This window comes from Homarus americanus, unplaced genomic scaffold, assembly GCF_018991925.1.
Source record: "Homarus americanus isolate GMGI-L3 unplaced genomic scaffold, GMGI_Hamer_2.0 scaffold74, whole genome shotgun sequence".
In the NCBI taxonomy this organism is placed as follows: domain Eukaryota; kingdom Metazoa; phylum Arthropoda; class Malacostraca; order Decapoda; family Nephropidae; genus Homarus; species Homarus americanus.
The window spans coordinates 2,456,313-2,473,908 of NW_024716951.1; the positions used below are offsets into that span (position 1 = coordinate 2,456,313).

At 46.4% G+C, this 17,596-nt stretch overlaps 1 protein-coding gene across 4 annotated transcripts in view; it reads right to left on the reverse strand.

Moving 5' to 3' along the window:
* LOC121858610 (uncharacterized protein CG3556-like) overlaps positions 1-17,596 on the reverse strand; it is a 90,325-nt gene that overhangs the window by 63,054 nt on the left and 9,675 nt on the right. The window contains exon 2 of one of the 4 annotated variants that reach the window (XM_042355125.1): positions 9,806-9,847. The exons of the other annotated variants lie outside the window; for them this stretch is intronic. The gene's annotated coding sequence lies outside the window, so the exon portion shown is untranslated. The remainder of the gene's footprint in view (positions 1-9,805; positions 9,848-17,596) is intronic. 4 annotated transcript variants of the gene reach the window in all.

Here is a 17,596-nt window from a genome sequence, read left to right on the forward strand (position 1 = left end):
GGAGGAGGGGGAGGGAGGAGGGAGGGGGCAAGGTGGGAGGAGGGAGGGGGAAGGTAGGAAGGGGTGGGAGGAGGAGGGTGGAGCAATACCGCACTACCACACTGCAGACAGACAGACAGAGCGACTGCCACCCACCACCAACACTACCACCAGAACTATCATCAATACTATGTCTACCACCACCACTATCATCACCACCAACTACAGCTATCACTACAACCAACCACCACCATCACCACACCACCACCAACTACCACCACGCCACCAACACCACTACCACCACCAACCACCACTATCACCACCACTTACACCATCACCACCAACTACCACTATCACCACCACCACCACCAACTACCACTACCACCACCAAATACCACCACCACCAACTACCACCTTCCTCATCACCAATTAATTTCACACTATCACCAACCAACTACCACTATCACCACCACCACCTCACCAACCACCACCTCACCACCACCAACACCACCAACACCACCAACCACCACTCATCACAAACCAACCACCACTATCACCACCCACACTAACAACACCCCACCACCAACCACCACCATCACCACCACTCAACACCCCACCACCAACTACCACTATCACCACCACTTACACTATCACCACCAACCACCACTCATCACCACCACCACCTCACCAACCACCACTACCACCAAATACCACTACCACCACCAACTACCACTATCATCACCACTTACACTATCACCACCACTTACACTATCACCACCAACTCCCACTATCACCACCACTAACACTCCCACCCCCAACTACCACTACCACCACCAACTACCACTACTACCACCACCAACTCCTACTACCACCACCAACTACCACTACCAACTACCATCATCACCACTACCACTATCACCACAACTACCAGACCATCAGAAGTTCCACAATTCATTGATTATCATATTCAAATCTGATTAAATCAAACCATTTTATCGCCAGGCAAAACATTCTACGCCAGGCGGAGAAACGAGTCGATTTACGAACCAGATTAATATTTCCTTCCCATTAAACTCTCTTAAAAGGATTAATTCAGAGTTTTCTTAAAAGTTTTATATTATAAGGTGTTAATTAATCCTAGGTGAGGTGGTACAGGTAAAGTTGTATATAAATTAAAATATGATGGGTCTCTCTCTCTTACAGACATTATAGGAGCAAATTGTGCCTCTTTAACACGATATTACACACAAGCAAGTCTACGGACTTGGCGCACCCACATTCAACCACAACACGCATAGTATATAATGACATTAACTCTACGGACAAAACGATCCACACTTCACTAATACAACTGCTCTTTCTCTCTCTCCTTTTCATCCCTCATCGCTCTTCCTTCCCTCACCCTCTCTCACTCTCTTCCCTCTCCCTCTCTTACACTTCCTTCCTCTCTCCTCCAGCACCTCACGGGGGACTGCACCAGCTCGCCATCGTTAACGCCAATTATCGGGAAGATATCACTAGTTAATGTCCCGATAGACACCAGCAAGTCCAAGTCTCCCGTTTTCTTTGAGGTGTTTGTGTTTACATGTGTACTCCGTTTTCTTTGAAGTGTTTAGAACATCAGTGTAACGAATCTTTACTTTACGAGCATCTCTTACCAGCAGTGTTACCAACTTCTACCTGACACACCCTGACACACCCTGGCACCCTGGCACACCCTGACACACTCTGACACACCCTGGCACACCCTGACACACCCTGACACACCCTGACACACTCTGACACACCCTGGCACACCTGACACACCCTGCACACCCTGACACACTCTGACACACCCTGGCACACCCTGACACACCCTGGCACACCCTGCCTGACACACCCTGACACCCCTGACACACCTGACACACTCTGACACACCCTGGCACACCCTGACACACCCTGACACCCTGGCACACCCTGGCACACCCTGACCCTGACACACCCTGACACACCCTGACACACCCTGACACACCCTGCACACCCTGCACACCCTGACACACCCTGACACACTCTGACACACCCTGGCACACCCTGACACACCCTGGCACACCCCCCAAACGTCCCACTTGAGTGACAACAGAAAAACAAATAAATAAACTCATAAACAAGTAAACAAAGATAATAATAATAATAATAATAATAATAATAATAATAATAATAATAATAATAATAATAATAATAATAATGATAATAATAATACCAATAATAATACAAATAACGGCAACAATAATAACAGAATAACAACAAAAACAATAACAAAACAAATTAATATTACAGAAACGTTTTGTTTTCCTATTTTTTAGTTTATGTTTTTATTTGTTTTGTTTTCATGTTTCTTCCGCCACTTGTTGTGGATGTGCCCGTGTGTTGGTGAGTGTGACCAGCACCGAGATCATGAGGACGTCCACTATGTTATTAACTCCTTCAATAATAACAGTTCATGATGCTTAAGTGTTATGTTATTGAGGTAAGCTATTACGTGGTGTGTTATCTCTCTCTCTCTCTCTCCTCTCCCCCCCCCCCCCCCTTTGAAAATTATGAAACCAGATTTTCAATTAGGCTTCTCTTTCTCCTTTCCCTAACTCCCCCCTCCCCCTTCCCTTTACTCCCTCCTCTCACTTCACCCCCGCTACTCCTCTCCCCCTCTCACCCTCCTCATACCACTTCAATTTCCCTTTCCTCTCACCCCTCACATCTAACTACCTCCCTCTCACCCCTCACCTCTCCCTATCTCCCTCTCATCCTCACCTCTCCCTACCCCCTCTCACCCCCACCTCCCCTACCTCCCTCTCACCCCTCACCCTCCCTACCTCCCTCTCACCCCCTCACATCTAACTACCTCCCTCTCACCCCTCACCCTCCCCTACTCCTCTCATTCCTCACCTCTCCCTACCTCCCTCTCACCCCCACCCTCCCTACCTCCCTCTCACCCCCCACCTCCTCCCTACCCCTCACCCACTCCACCTCTCCCTACCTCCCTCTCACCCCTCACCTCCCCTCACCTCCTCTCACCACTCACCTCCCTCCCCTACCTCCCTCTCACCCCTCACCTCTCCCTACCTCCCTCTCCACCCCTCACATCTAACTACCTCCTCTCACTCCTCACCTCTCCCTACCTCCCTCTCATTCCTCACCCTCCTACCTCCCTCATTCCTCACCTCTCCTACCTCCTCTCACCACTCACCTCCCTACCTCCCTCTCTCACCCCTCACCTCCCTACCTCCCTCTCACCCCTCACCTCCTCCCTACCTCCCTCTCACCCCTCACCTCCCTACCCCTCCTCACCCCCACCCTCCCTACCTCCCTCTGACCCCTCACCTCCCCTACCTCCCTCCTCACCCCTCACCTCTCCCTACCTCCTCTCACCCTCACCTCTCCCCTACCTCCCTCTGACCCCACCTCTCCCTACCTCCCTCTCACACCCCTCACCTTCCTCCCTACCTCCCCACCCCCCACCTCTCCCTACCTCCCTCTCACACCCCCCTCACCTCCCTACCTCCCTCTCACCCCTCACATCTAACTACCTCCCTCTCACCCTCACCTCTCCCTACCTCCCTCTCATTCTCACCTCTCCCCCCCTCCCTCTCACCCCCACCTCTCCCCTACCTCCTCTCACCCCCCACCTCTCCCCTACCTCCCTCTCACCACTCACCCCTCCCTACCTCCCTCTCACCCCCTCACCTCCCCTACCTCCCTCCTCACCACTCCACCCTCCTCCCTACCTCCCTCTCACCCCTCACCTCCCTACCTCCCTCTCACCCCCTCACATCTAACTACCCTCCCTCTCACCTCTCCTACCCCTCCCTCACCCCTCCACATCTAACCACCTCCTCTCACCCTCACCTCCCTACCTCCCTCTCATTCCTCACCTCTCCCTACCTCCCTCCTCATTCCTCACCTCTCCCTACCTCCCTCTCACCACTCACCTCCCTACCCTCCCTCTCACCACTCACCTCCCTACCTCTCACCCCTCACCTCTCCCTACCTCCCTCTCACCCCTCACCTCCCTACCTCCCCTCTGACCCCTCACACCTCCCTACCTTCCTCTCACCCCCACCTCTCCCTACCTCCCTCTCACCCCCACCCTCCCTACCTCCCTCCCTCACCCCCACCTCTCCCCACCTCCCTCACCCCCACCTCTCCCACCTCCCTCTCACCCCTCCACCTCCCCTCACCCCCACCTCTCCCTACCTCCCCTCTCACCCCCCCACCTCTCCCTACCTCCCTCACCCCCACCTCCCTACCTCACCCCTCACACCTCCCTCTCCCCTAACCCCAAACACCATTATTAATGGGACAAAACCTTTATAACTAATCCCATCTCACCGGGTCATCGATCTATCTAATTATTATCTATCCCAGGGTTGTTATTTTTCCAAGGAGAATCCAGACCATTGTATAAAGGGACATTAATTACCTGGGAAAAAAAAGAGGGTGATTTGTTGAGAATTTAAATGGATTAGTTATGATTTATTTAAATGTGAAGTTTAATATTTCATTGTTATTGTTGTTATTATAGTTGTATGTATGTATGTATGTATGTATGTATGTATGTATGTATGTATGTAATAACAGATTGAAATACAGTGTTATATTTCAGGGTTTAATATTCGGCGTGTCTGTCACATTCCTCTAGAATATTACCTCTCTCTCTCTCTCTCTCTCTCTCTCTCTCTCTCTCTAGTGGAATTGCCTGCAGCTGTAAATGTATGTGTGTGTGTGTGTGTGTGTGGCTCCCCATGTCTGTGTGCACAACAGTGTGTGGGTATGTATATATGTGCGTGAATTCAATCGTTTGCGTGAGCTGTGTGCGTGTGGCTTTGTGTACACGTGCTTCATGTTTGCTGTATTTTCTTTCTTTTGCTCACCTTTTAAACTAGTGCTTATGTCCTGTCTGGTTGTCATACACTATACACTCATACACTACACGCATACACAGTCATACGCTATACACTATATACATACACAATACAGTCATACACTATATACATACATACAGTACATACATACAAAATACAGACATACACAATGCACTCATACTATACACACACACTATACACTCATACACTAGAATAATACACAGTCATACGCTATAGTCATACACTATATGCATACATACATACATACACTATACAGAAATACACAATACAATCATACACAGGTATTAGGGACCATTACGATAAGGGTTGTTCACAATTGCTATAATTCCGTATAATATCATGGTATTAAATGTCTTATGGGCTGACCGTGTGTGTGTGTATCTGCCCTCATGTATACGTGTATGTGTTCAATCAAAGACAAAAGTCGTGTCGCGGTTTTGTCCCAACATTAAATATAACTCGTGAAGCATTATGAGAGCCACAAGGCGGAGCGGCCCAAAAGTTTAGCTCTGCGGCGTATGTTTTCACCAAATTTCACGACACGACTTTTGTCTTTCATTGTACGTGTGTAAATCTATGTCTGTACGCGTGTGGGTCTGTATGTATCTTCACGCATGTACGTACGTGTATGTGTGTGTGTCATGTGTCACCTTCAGCCAATAAAGCTTCACAAACACCAACATTCCTTTACAGACAATTTCAGCTGCTGAGCTTCTGAAATATGTGACTCACACCATCACCATACTATTACACCACCAAGGTGACTCTAAGCTGAAAATGGTAAGCTTATTGATATTTAGACTCGCATGTCGCCTCTAAGCTGATATTGGTAAGCTTATTGACATTTAGGCCGCTATGTCTTCTCTAAATTATCTTTAAGCTGAAAATGGTAAGTTTATTGATGTTTAGACGTTCGTATGTGTCCTCTAAGCTGATACTGAAAAGCTTCTTCATATTTACGCTGCTATATTATCACCACAGAGAATCTAAGCTGAAATATTTAAGCTTCTTCGCATTATACCGCCAACTTGTCACCTTCCCAATACCTTTAAGCTCAAACTTACTAACTACCTAAAGGCCATTGATCACCTGTCACTTCACATGGATCTGTCTACCTGTCTTTCTACCTGCTTATCCTCCTGTTTACCTGCCTATCTCTCTACCTACCCATCTGTCTCCCTGTCTGTCTCTTTACTTGTCTACCTATCCACCTGTCTACCTGTCTACCTATCCACCTGTCTACATCCACTTGTCTATCTCTTTACCTGTCTCCCTATCCACCTGTCTTTCTGTCTACCTGTCTACCTATCCACCTGTCTTTCTGTCTACCTGTCTACCTATCCACCTGTCTGTCTCTTTCCCTGTCTACCTATCCACATGTTTACCTGTCTTTCTGTCTACCTGTCTACCTATCTACCTGCCTGTCTACTTGTTTACCTATCTACCTGTCTATCTACCCACCTGCCCGTCGCGTGATCACAGACAGGTGATAGCCACGCCTCACCTGTCATGCCTGTTGTTGGTAAACTCGTTTGCCTTTTTATAACGAGTTGGTTCTGGTTTAGTGATTGTTATTTAATACGATGGGAATAATAATAATTAATAATAATAGCAACAACAATAAAATAATAATAAAAAAATAATAATAAAAAAAATACAACAACAATAATAATAATAATAATAATAATAATAATAATAATAATAATAGAGTTAATACCTGTATGATTCACGACAAACGTACAGGTCATAACTACCTGTATACGGTCTGGTCACAGATCTAATAGTTCACTTCATGTGGCACTCATGGCACCTGCTCCTCTAGTGACTTCACCTGACACATCTGGCACCTTCTCTTGTTGCGGGCTATTGAAGCATGCAGATAGCTAAGTTCCCAGCGGCACAGAAGCTAGATTGCATTGTTATTTATTGTAGCGTATAGCTGAGGTGAAAGTTAAGTTCGTAGTAAGGCTAGGGAGGCGAGGATCTGTAGTGTTATTAGGATATGCAGCTAAATAATGACTTCAAAAGCTAAATTTGTGTGGAAGTTAGATTTTTCCATCGTAGGATTATGTGATCATGGAGCTAAGGTTAGGTTAAGTAGCTATCTGTTTGGGGAGGGTGTTAAATGTACAGCTAACGTCAAAGCTAAATTCCAACGAGGCCACTCCACATTCACAGCTAAGTTAACCTACAAAGCTATATATGTGAAAGTTCGGGGTTAAGCCTACACCTACGTATTGACTACCAAAGCTAGATTTTTTTCACGGTGGATCTAGTCGGTCATCAGAGTCCAGGGAGAAAGCTATGTGGGTGTTGTAGCCCAGGTTGTGTATAAAGCTAAGTCCAGATAAACGATTAGATTGGTAGCTTTATCCTCAAGCTATGTTTCCTTTTCTTCGTGTGGCCAATAATTGTACAGCTAACACTAAGCTAAATCTACCTAAAAGGTAGAAACATCAGAAATCGAGATGAACATACAGCTAAACCCAGCAAAATTGACCTAACCTCACCTAACCTGACCCCAGATTGAGCTAATCACCTCATATATCACGAAAACATTACCTAAGTGTAGGCATGATTCACATCTAAAGTTTGGAGGGAATTATCGACAGTTTAGAACAGCTGTAAGCGGGTATGAACAGCTGTGTGTGGATATGAACAGCTGTGTGTGGATATGAACAGCTGTGTGTGGATATGAACAGCTGCATGTAGGTATATGAACAGCCATGCATTTTTTGTTTGGTTCGTACAGACATAAACTAGGTGGAGCAGGTGTGGGCAGTTCCGACCGGTGAAATATATATACCTGTCTTTAGGGAGCCGGGTTGGTCAAGGTCTGTGAAGAATATTTTTGCTCGTATCTCAAGCTACGACACAAAGATGAAGTCTCGAAGGTTCCTAAGTTGAAAATTTCTTCTTAACTGGTGATGTGAGGACGTATCTAGATGTATCTGGCAAATATTTACACATTATGGAAGTATGTACGCATATATGAATCCGTGTGTATCTGTATGTCGTTATGTACTTACACCTGGCGTACACACAGACCAATACAGACCAACACACACTGCCACAGACCCTCACAGACCAACATAAACTCAGAGAACTAAATGAAATGGTTTTAACACAGTAAAATACAACTTCTGGTGCTGTCGTTGTAAAGTAAACGACCTGGCCACATTTTCTCTACTCGTGGTCAACAGTGATGGGGAAACTGAGCTAATTCAACCAACGAGGGAAAAGGGAGGTGGGGAGAGTGGACGTGAGGGAAAGGGGAGAAGAGATAGGAATTGAGTGTGTGTGTACGTGTGTGGGAGAGAGAGAGAGAAGAAGAAGAAGAGAGAGAGAGAGAGAGAGAGAGAGAGAGAGAGACGCTTACAATTCATCTTTAAAAAAATCTCAAACAAAGTATAAGTCTACCAAAAAATCTAATTCAAGATCTAATTTTACTTAATTTAGGAATTCTTGTTAAATCTGAATTATCCATTTTCTATGACGTGTATTTTTTCACCACCAGCTAATCTATTTCCCAGCAGAACAAAATAAAGCGTTATAAAATGACAGACACTCGTTCTGCATATCAATTACTAACCTCCGCATGCAACAGAGCTCAATTTCATGCTTGCGATAAGGTTCAGTATTGCAGTTCTATAGTAAGGGATGATTGACCTTAGGAGTCAGCTGTGGATTAGCATTATTTTGCATTATTTATTTCCTCTTCTCGTGACGGCCAAACTAGGTTGGGTAATAGTGAATAATTTTGTTGAACACGACAATGTACTGTACTGTAGGTACCCCCCCTCCCGCCCTCTCTTTTCTTTCTCTCTTCCTCTCACATTCCTTCTCTCTCCTCTACCCCCCCGTTTACATTCCTTCCTGCCTCCCTCCCTTTCACTCTCCCCCACTCTCACCCTCCCTCCTTTCTCCCCTCACCCTCCCTCCCTTTCCTCCCCCACTCTCACCCTCCCTCCCTCTCTCCCCTCCCCCCCCCCCCCCCCCCCCCCCCCCTCACCCTCCCTCCCTCTCACATCATACACCTCTCTACAATATAATATTCAAGGACAGTGAAATTGTTTTAATGAATCCAACTGTTTGTGTTTGTGTTAAAGTGTTCTGATGACAGGTGTGTGCTGAGTGCTGACAGGTGTGTGTTAAGTAATCACAGGTGTGTGTTAAGTAATGACAAGTGTATGCTAAGTGTATTATAAGTGATCAAGAGTGCATTATGTGTTTATGACAAGAATGTTAAGAGTGTTTTAAGTAATGAGATGTATTGGACATTAAAAGAATCTTTAATGATAAACAAACTGGGGTTAAGGTTAGGTTAGTTTCTGTGGGAGGAAGCTTTGTTATTGTATAGTCCTGTGTACAGTCAGGCGCCAAGGTGTGTATCATTATGCATGTGAGTATATGTCAGCACCTGTAGGGACAAGTTGCAGCAGTGTGTGTGTGTGTGTGTGTGTGTGTGTGTGTGTGTGTAAGTAGGTGTGTGTGTGTGTGTATGTGTAGGTAGGTGTGTGTGTGTGTGTGTGTGTGTGTGTGTGTGTGTGTGTGTGTGTGTGTAGGTAGGTGTGTGTGTGTGTAGTGTGTGTGTGTGTATGTGGGAGAGACTGAATCAGTACACACACACACACACACACGACGCGCCAGATCAATAGGGCAGTCAGCTGTTCTCTGTTTACATGCTCCCCGGCAAAACTCTGGTGCTAGACTGTTCCTAGGAGACCTTCCCTAGCTAGACCGTACCTAGGAGACCCCGCATTGCTAGACCATACCTAGGAGACCCCGACATGCACTAGACCATGCCTAGGAGACCTTCCCTAGCTCGATCGTTCTTAGGAGACCTTCCCTAGTTAATTAATTCCTGGGAGACCTTCCCGAGCGAGACCAAACCTAGGAGACCTTACCTAGGTAGACCGTTTCTAGGAGACTTTCCTTTGCAGCCGTTGCTAGGAGAGCGAGAGAAAGAAAGAAATATTAATTAAAAGAGAAAATGAAAGAGGAAGAGGAAACAAGGGTACGTTAGGGTCAAAGGTCATTATACAGTAGAGGTCATATTGCTGCACGCCCTTATTAAAGCCTCGAGTGGGATAGCACTTTCTACACACCTTTTTAAGTAATCCGTATAGAGTGTCTGTGGAGGTTAAGTGACTGTTGTTGTCTGTTGTTGTCTGTTGATGTCTTGTTGTTGTCTGTTGTTGTCTGTTGTTGTCTGTTGTTGTCTGTTTGTCGATTAAAAGTTTGTTGTATGTACTGGGATCTCGTGTGTAGAAATATATTATTATTATTATTATTATTGTTATTATTATTATTATTATTACTACGTCACTTTACGCTAATGTTTCACCTGTACGAGATATTGACGGATTAAAAGAAGTAAGGGAATTTATACCTGACATTTAGCTATCAGTTTAATTAAGCGCACGAGTTACCTGCCATGAACGATTTGAAAGCATGTTATCTTCTCTCTCTCTCTCTCTCTCGTTATCCATCCCCCCTTGTGTCACACCCTCTCCTCCTCCTCCTCCTATCCCTCCCTCCAGTCCCTCCCTGCTCCCACCCCCCCTCCCTCCTACCAGTGCCACACCCACCACCACCACTACTAGAAGCATGCAGACGACGACCATCACACCCCACCACTACCACTACACCACACACACACACACACACACACACACACACACACACACACACACACACACACACACACACACACACACACACATACACACACACACACACACACACACACCACCACAGTGACCTTGAATGAAGGATATTCTCACGCGTTCCCAAATCAAACCTCACAGACAGACAGACAGACACACGTAGGTAGATAGACAGACGGGCACAGACAGACAGACACGTCGGTAGAAGAGACAGACGGACAGACAGACAGACAGACACGTAGGTAGATAGAACAGACGGAGACAGACAGACAGACAAACAGGTAGATAGACAGACAGACAGACAGACAGGCAAACAGACAAACAGACGGATAGACAGACAGACAAACTAACAGACAGACAGACAGACAGAAAGACAGACGGACAGACAGACAGACAGACAGAAAGACAGACCATAATAAATATATCGGATTATAAAAGTAATTATAGAGGATTATTAATAACCACCCCACCACCTCACCATCACCACCACACTACCTCACCATCACCACCACACTACCTCACCATCACCACCACACTACCTCACCATCACCACCCACACTACCATCACCATCACCACCACACTACCTCACCATCACCACCACACCAATACCCTCACCATCACCACCACACTACCTCACCATCACCACCCACACTACTCCTCACCATCACCACCACACCACACCACCATCACCACCACACTACCTCACCATCACCACCACACACTACCTCACCATCACCACCACACTCACCACCATCACCACCACCACACTACCTCACCATCACCACCACACTACTCCAAAGTATTGACCAGAGTGAGACAGAGTTCCATGATTGGCTGGTTGAGGGTCTTTACTATCATGTATGACCAAACAAGTTCTTATAAAAGGCAGATTAGTCAATATTTTCTCTCTCTCTCTCTCTCTCTCTCTCTCTCTCTCTCCTCAGCAACAGTAGAAAGCAAAGCCAGACCTCCACCAACCTTTCCTCCCTCCCCCGTACCCGTATTAAATGACCAGACAGGTCCGGTCCAGTCGTGATAAAAGGTGAGGGTCCGGTTAACAGAGGATCCGGCCCGGTGTTGAATGACCTTCTCTGGTATCGAGTGAATTCTACATGAAGATAATTGATTGAACTGGTTCCTACTCTCTCTCTCTCTCTCTCATCATGGGCCACCCCTTTCCTCACCCAATAGACGATATATATAAATGCCATGCTATTGAGTCAGCATAAAATGATCAATATTACATACAGCTACAGGTACCATCAAAGACCTTTATGAGACCAGGTACAAGTACTCATATATATCAAAGTACAGGTACAGAAATAAGTACAGGTACAGTACTAATATAATTAGAGGCACATGTACTAGTATAATTACAGGTAGAGTTAGTGATATAATTACAGGTAAGGTGTTACAAGTTAATGAGAGTTAAAAGATACAACGCAGGATCATTGTATATCACTACTTGACATTGACTAAAAACCCCACCCTAGTTTCCTTCCTCTCCCTGCCTCCTCCCTACTTCCCTCCCTGCCTCCCTCCCTCCAGGCCACTCACTCCTAAGCTCATGATGGAGTCTTAGATATATTCTGAAATTTGGCGCCACACACACACACACACACGCTCTCTCTCTCTCTCTCTCCCTCACTCCTGCCAGACGAAGGATGTCGGTGGACGAGAACTCGCTTAATGGCGACCGACAGAGATAGATCATCGCTTTTACTTACAACTTTCATGTGATTTATCTTCAAGATTTATTCCCTGTTATCTTGTGTTTACTCTCTCTCTCTCTCTCTCTCTCTCTCTCTCTCTCTCTCTCATTTTTTGTCATTTCTCCCTAGTTCAGGGAATTGGTGGACCTCGACGCACGCTTGTCGATAAGCTGTTGTTATCTACGGCGCGTATGTTGTGTTGACGGACCTTCGTGCCGTCTACCATTATTGTTGTACACCTAAGTCCATGATAATGAGTGTCGTACATGGTGAGTAATTGGCAACTATCGCGTCTGTCTCTGTCTATCAATGAATGGGAATTATATGTTAAGATGTCTGGCTGTCTGTCTGGCTGTCTGGCTGGCTGTCTGGCTGGTTGTCTGGTTGGCTGTCTGGTTGGCTGTCTGGTTGGCTGGTTATCTGAGTAGTTACATAGTTAGTGGGAAGATGTGGAGGAAAATTTATTTTGTTATACGAGCTGTAAACAGATTTCCGGGACGAACTTGGTTGGTTGGTTGGTAACTCTCTCTCTTCTCTCTCTCTCTCTCTCTCTCTCTCTCTCTCTCTCTCTCTCTCTCTCTAGCCGTGATCCTGGGACTGTGCCACAACCATTTGATTCACCCCTTTATCACTCCCTATCACACACACACACACACACGCCCATATTATTAAGCAACATCTTCCCTTGATGGTTCGTCGTGTTTCAACCCGAGTGTTAAACTAAATGAGTCCTGAGGGACACCGCAGTACGGGGCGGTGTGGCGGTAAAATTAACTAATTTCAATAAAATTATTTTATAATATTAAAAGTAGTTAATTTTACCGCCACACCACCCCGTTAAGTACTGTACTGCGGTGTACCTCAGTACTCATTAGTTTAACACTCGTGCCGACGACCTCATGCTAGAGATGTTGCTTAATACAGGCGTAAGTTGAGTACATATACACACATACACGCACGTACACACACACACACACACACACACACAGTAAGTACAGGATACACGCGTGGGTGAACACACCGTTGTCCTGGTAACGAGGTGATTTACCCTCGTATTTGATGATACACACACACACACACACACACACACACACACACACGTAATACAGATACACACACCCACATAAACGCGCATACACGCAAATATTCGTACATACATTACCCACACACCAACACACGCATACATACACCTGCGCACACACATACATACACACATAGATAAACGCGCACACGCACACATGCTTTCATATAACTACTACTACTACGACTTGGCGGTCACTCGGAATAGAGGACGTCACATAAGCACACGCGCACACATACATACACGCGCACACATACACATACACGCGCACACATACACATACACGCGCACACATACACATACACGCGCACACATACACATACACGCGCACACATACACATACACGCGCACACATACATACACGCGCACACATACCATACATACACGTTCACATATACATATCCAGTGGTTAAGAATTGCCGAATGGTGTATACAACTACAAACGTACGTGCAAATACACACACATATACACGTACATGTATGTACACGCACACACAATGCAGTGTACACCAAGACACGCCAGATGTACACATTTATATTATGCTGTTTACCTCCAGAGACACACATGTACACACAGACAGAAACATATACTGTACACACGGACACAGATGTACACCACAGACACGCACATATATATATACAAGGAGATAGAAGATTTATACCTTCTCAGACACCAGCGACTGTCTGTGTCTGTCTTTCTACCTCGCTCTCTGTCTCAGTCTGTCTATGTATTTATGTGTCAGTCTTTGTGTATTTGTATGTGTGTGTCTGTATGTCTGTCTATGTTTCTGTGTGTCTGTCTGTCTCTATACCATATATGGCAACAACGATAACACAGAGAACAACAACAACAACAACAAAAGCAATGTCACCAAAATTAAAAGTTGGGCACTAGTTTGACCTCTAATATCTGGCCTAACTTGGAATAACATATAATATGTATGTACCTTCCAACTCTCTCTCTCAATGGCATCAACAACCTGTATTTAATCTTCCTAGGGTGAGAAATAATTCACATGAGCGTGCACCCTTTACAACTACTACTACTACTACTCTCTCTCTCTCTCTCTCTCTCTCTCTCTCTCTGATATGTAATTGGATTGATATAACGGAAGCTTCAGGCAACAGTAAGATACATAATAATAGTTTCAGGCAACATAAGGCAATATTTACGCAACAGGAGCTAATATAACAGTAGTTTCAGACAGGAGGAGGTAATACTCAGGGAACAGGAGGCAATACTCAGGCAACAGGAGGTAATACTCAGGCAACAGGAGGTAATACTCAGGCAACAGGAGGTAATATTCAGCAACAAGGTAATTCAGGCACAGGGGTAATATCAGGCACAGAACAGACAGAATAGAACAGAGGTACTAGAACAGAGGTCTAAACAGAGGTACGACAGAGAACTAGGAACAGGGATGGACAGAAGAGGCAACAGGGTAATATCAGGAACAGGAGGTAAACTCAGAACAGGAGGTAATACTCAGGGAACAGGAGGCAATACTCAGGCAACAGGAGGTAATACTCAGGCAACAGGAGGTAATACTCAGGCAACAGGAGGTAATACTCAGGCAACAAGAGGTAATACTCAGGCAACAGCTGATATAATAGTACCGTTCATCACTGAAGCACGAACCGGAGATAGTCAGGTTGAGAGTAAGACTGTGAGGAGGTAAAGGTTATATTGTGGTGCCTCTCTCTGTATCACACACACACCTTAGATATATTACCTCATCTCCCCACACATAATAGATTAAGACCCCCAGCTGTGAGAGATCCATCAAGATTTCTCTGTCTCAAATGTTCCTAAGATAATTACACCTCCCCCCACAACCCTTAGTGTAGCAGAATCTATCTTACGCTGAGACACATAGTTACGACGTCTGTTGTGTGTGTGTGTGTGTGTGTGTGTGTGTGTGTGTGTGTGTGTGTGTGTGTGTGTGTGTGTGTGTGTGTGTGTGTGTGTACTGAAGATGTTTATAATGTGTCTAAAGGCCAAATTAACAATACTATCCTTCATATGAACCTTTAAACAAAATATACCAAAATAAATTCTCTTGCAGCATATATCGACCCCAATAACGATAGAAAGAAAGTGAAAGTGAGAAGAGAAAGTGACGTGGTGGTGAAAGTATTGACCGCTAATGTTGACCAAAATATTTCAATCCCTGGCAGGTGTGTTGTAAGGAAGGTGGTGAAAGTCATTTGGTTTATAACTTATTTTTGTGCTTTTTTCAATTTTTCTCTAATTCATCCTCTTCATTTTTAACCATTATTTTATTGTTCCCATGTCTCTCTCTCTTTTCTCTCTCTCTCTCTCTCTCTCTCTCCTCACCCCCTCTTTCTTCCCTCCTCCTCCCTCTCTCTCCACTTCCTTCCCATACTCCTTTGAGCTTCAGTTAATGGTGTGTGTTGGCGCCCGTGTCTTCTATGTCTGTGTCTACAGTATGTCTGTCTGTCTGTCTGTGTCTATGTTCAATCGATCTGTCTGTATCTGTCTATGTGTCTATGTGTGTGTGTCTGTGTCTATGTATAATTTCGACACAGGAAATATATAAACATCTAGACATCATACACGGTTAAAATGTATCCCTGCCATCCATTTGTTATCTGAGCGAACTAATTAATCATCCACGTGTAGTTAACTGTTCGAGAGAAAACCCAATATTGTAAATTAACTTTTGTGTTGCCAAATAAATAAACAAACACTCATGTACACAAACACTGACACAAACATAACCAACAAACAGAAATTATTTTAATATTCGTCAGACGGACACACACGAGGACACAGGGTCACACACGAGGACACACAGGGTCACACACGAGACACACAGGTCACACACGAGGACACACAGGGTCACACACGAGGACAGGGTCACACACGAGGACACACAGGGTCACACAGAGGACACAGGGTCACACACGAGGACACACAGGGTCACACACGAGGACACACAGGGTCACACACGAGACACAGGGTCACACACGAGACACAGGGTCACACACGAGGACACAGGGTCACACACGAGGACACACAGGGCTCACGAGGACACACAGGGTCACACACGAGGACACACAGGGTCACACACGACACAGGGTCACACACGAGGACACAGGGTCACACACGAGGACACACAGGGTCACACGAGGACACAGGGTCACACACGAGGACACAGGGTCACACACGAGGACACAGGGTCACACACGAGGACACAGGGTCACACACGAGACACAGGGTCACACACGAGGACACACACAGGGTCACACGAGACACAGGGTCACACACGAGGACACAGGGTCACACACGAGGACACAGGGTCACACGAGGACACAGGGTCACACACGAGACACAGGGTCACACACGAGGACACAGGGTCACACACGAGGGCACCTGAGGGTCACACGAGACACAGGGGTCACACACGAGGACACAGGGTCACACACGAGACACACAGGGTCACACACGAGGACACAGGTCACACACGAGGACACACAGTCACACGAGGACACACAGGGTCACACACGAGACACACAGGGTCACACCACACACGAGACACAGGGTCACACACGAGACTACAGGGTCACACACGAGGACACACAGGGTCACACGAGACACAGGGTCACACACGAGGACACAGGGTCACACACGAGGACACAGGGTCACACACGAGGACACAGGGTCACACACGAGACTGCAGGCGTCACACGAGGACACACAAGGCACACGAGGCCAGGGCCACACGAGGACACAGGGTCACACACGACACACAGGTCACAAACACAGGGTCCCCACGAGGACACAGGGTCACACACGAGGACACAGGGTCACACACGAGGACACACAGGTCCCACGAGACACAGGGTCACACACGAGACACAGGGTCACACACGAGGACACAGGGTCACACACGAGACAGGGTCACACACGAGGACACACAGGGTCACACGAGGACACAGGGTCACACGAGGACACAGGGTCACACGAGGACACAGGGTCACACACGAGGACACACAGGGTCACACACGAGACACAGGGTCACACACGAGGACACACAGGGTCACACGAGGACACAGGGGTCACACGAGGACACAGGGTCACACGAGGACACACAGGGTCACACACGAGGACACAGGTCACAACGGCAGGGTCACCACGAGACACAGGGTCACACACCAGGACATAGGCCACACGAGACACAGGGCTACGAGACCACGACAGGGTCACACGA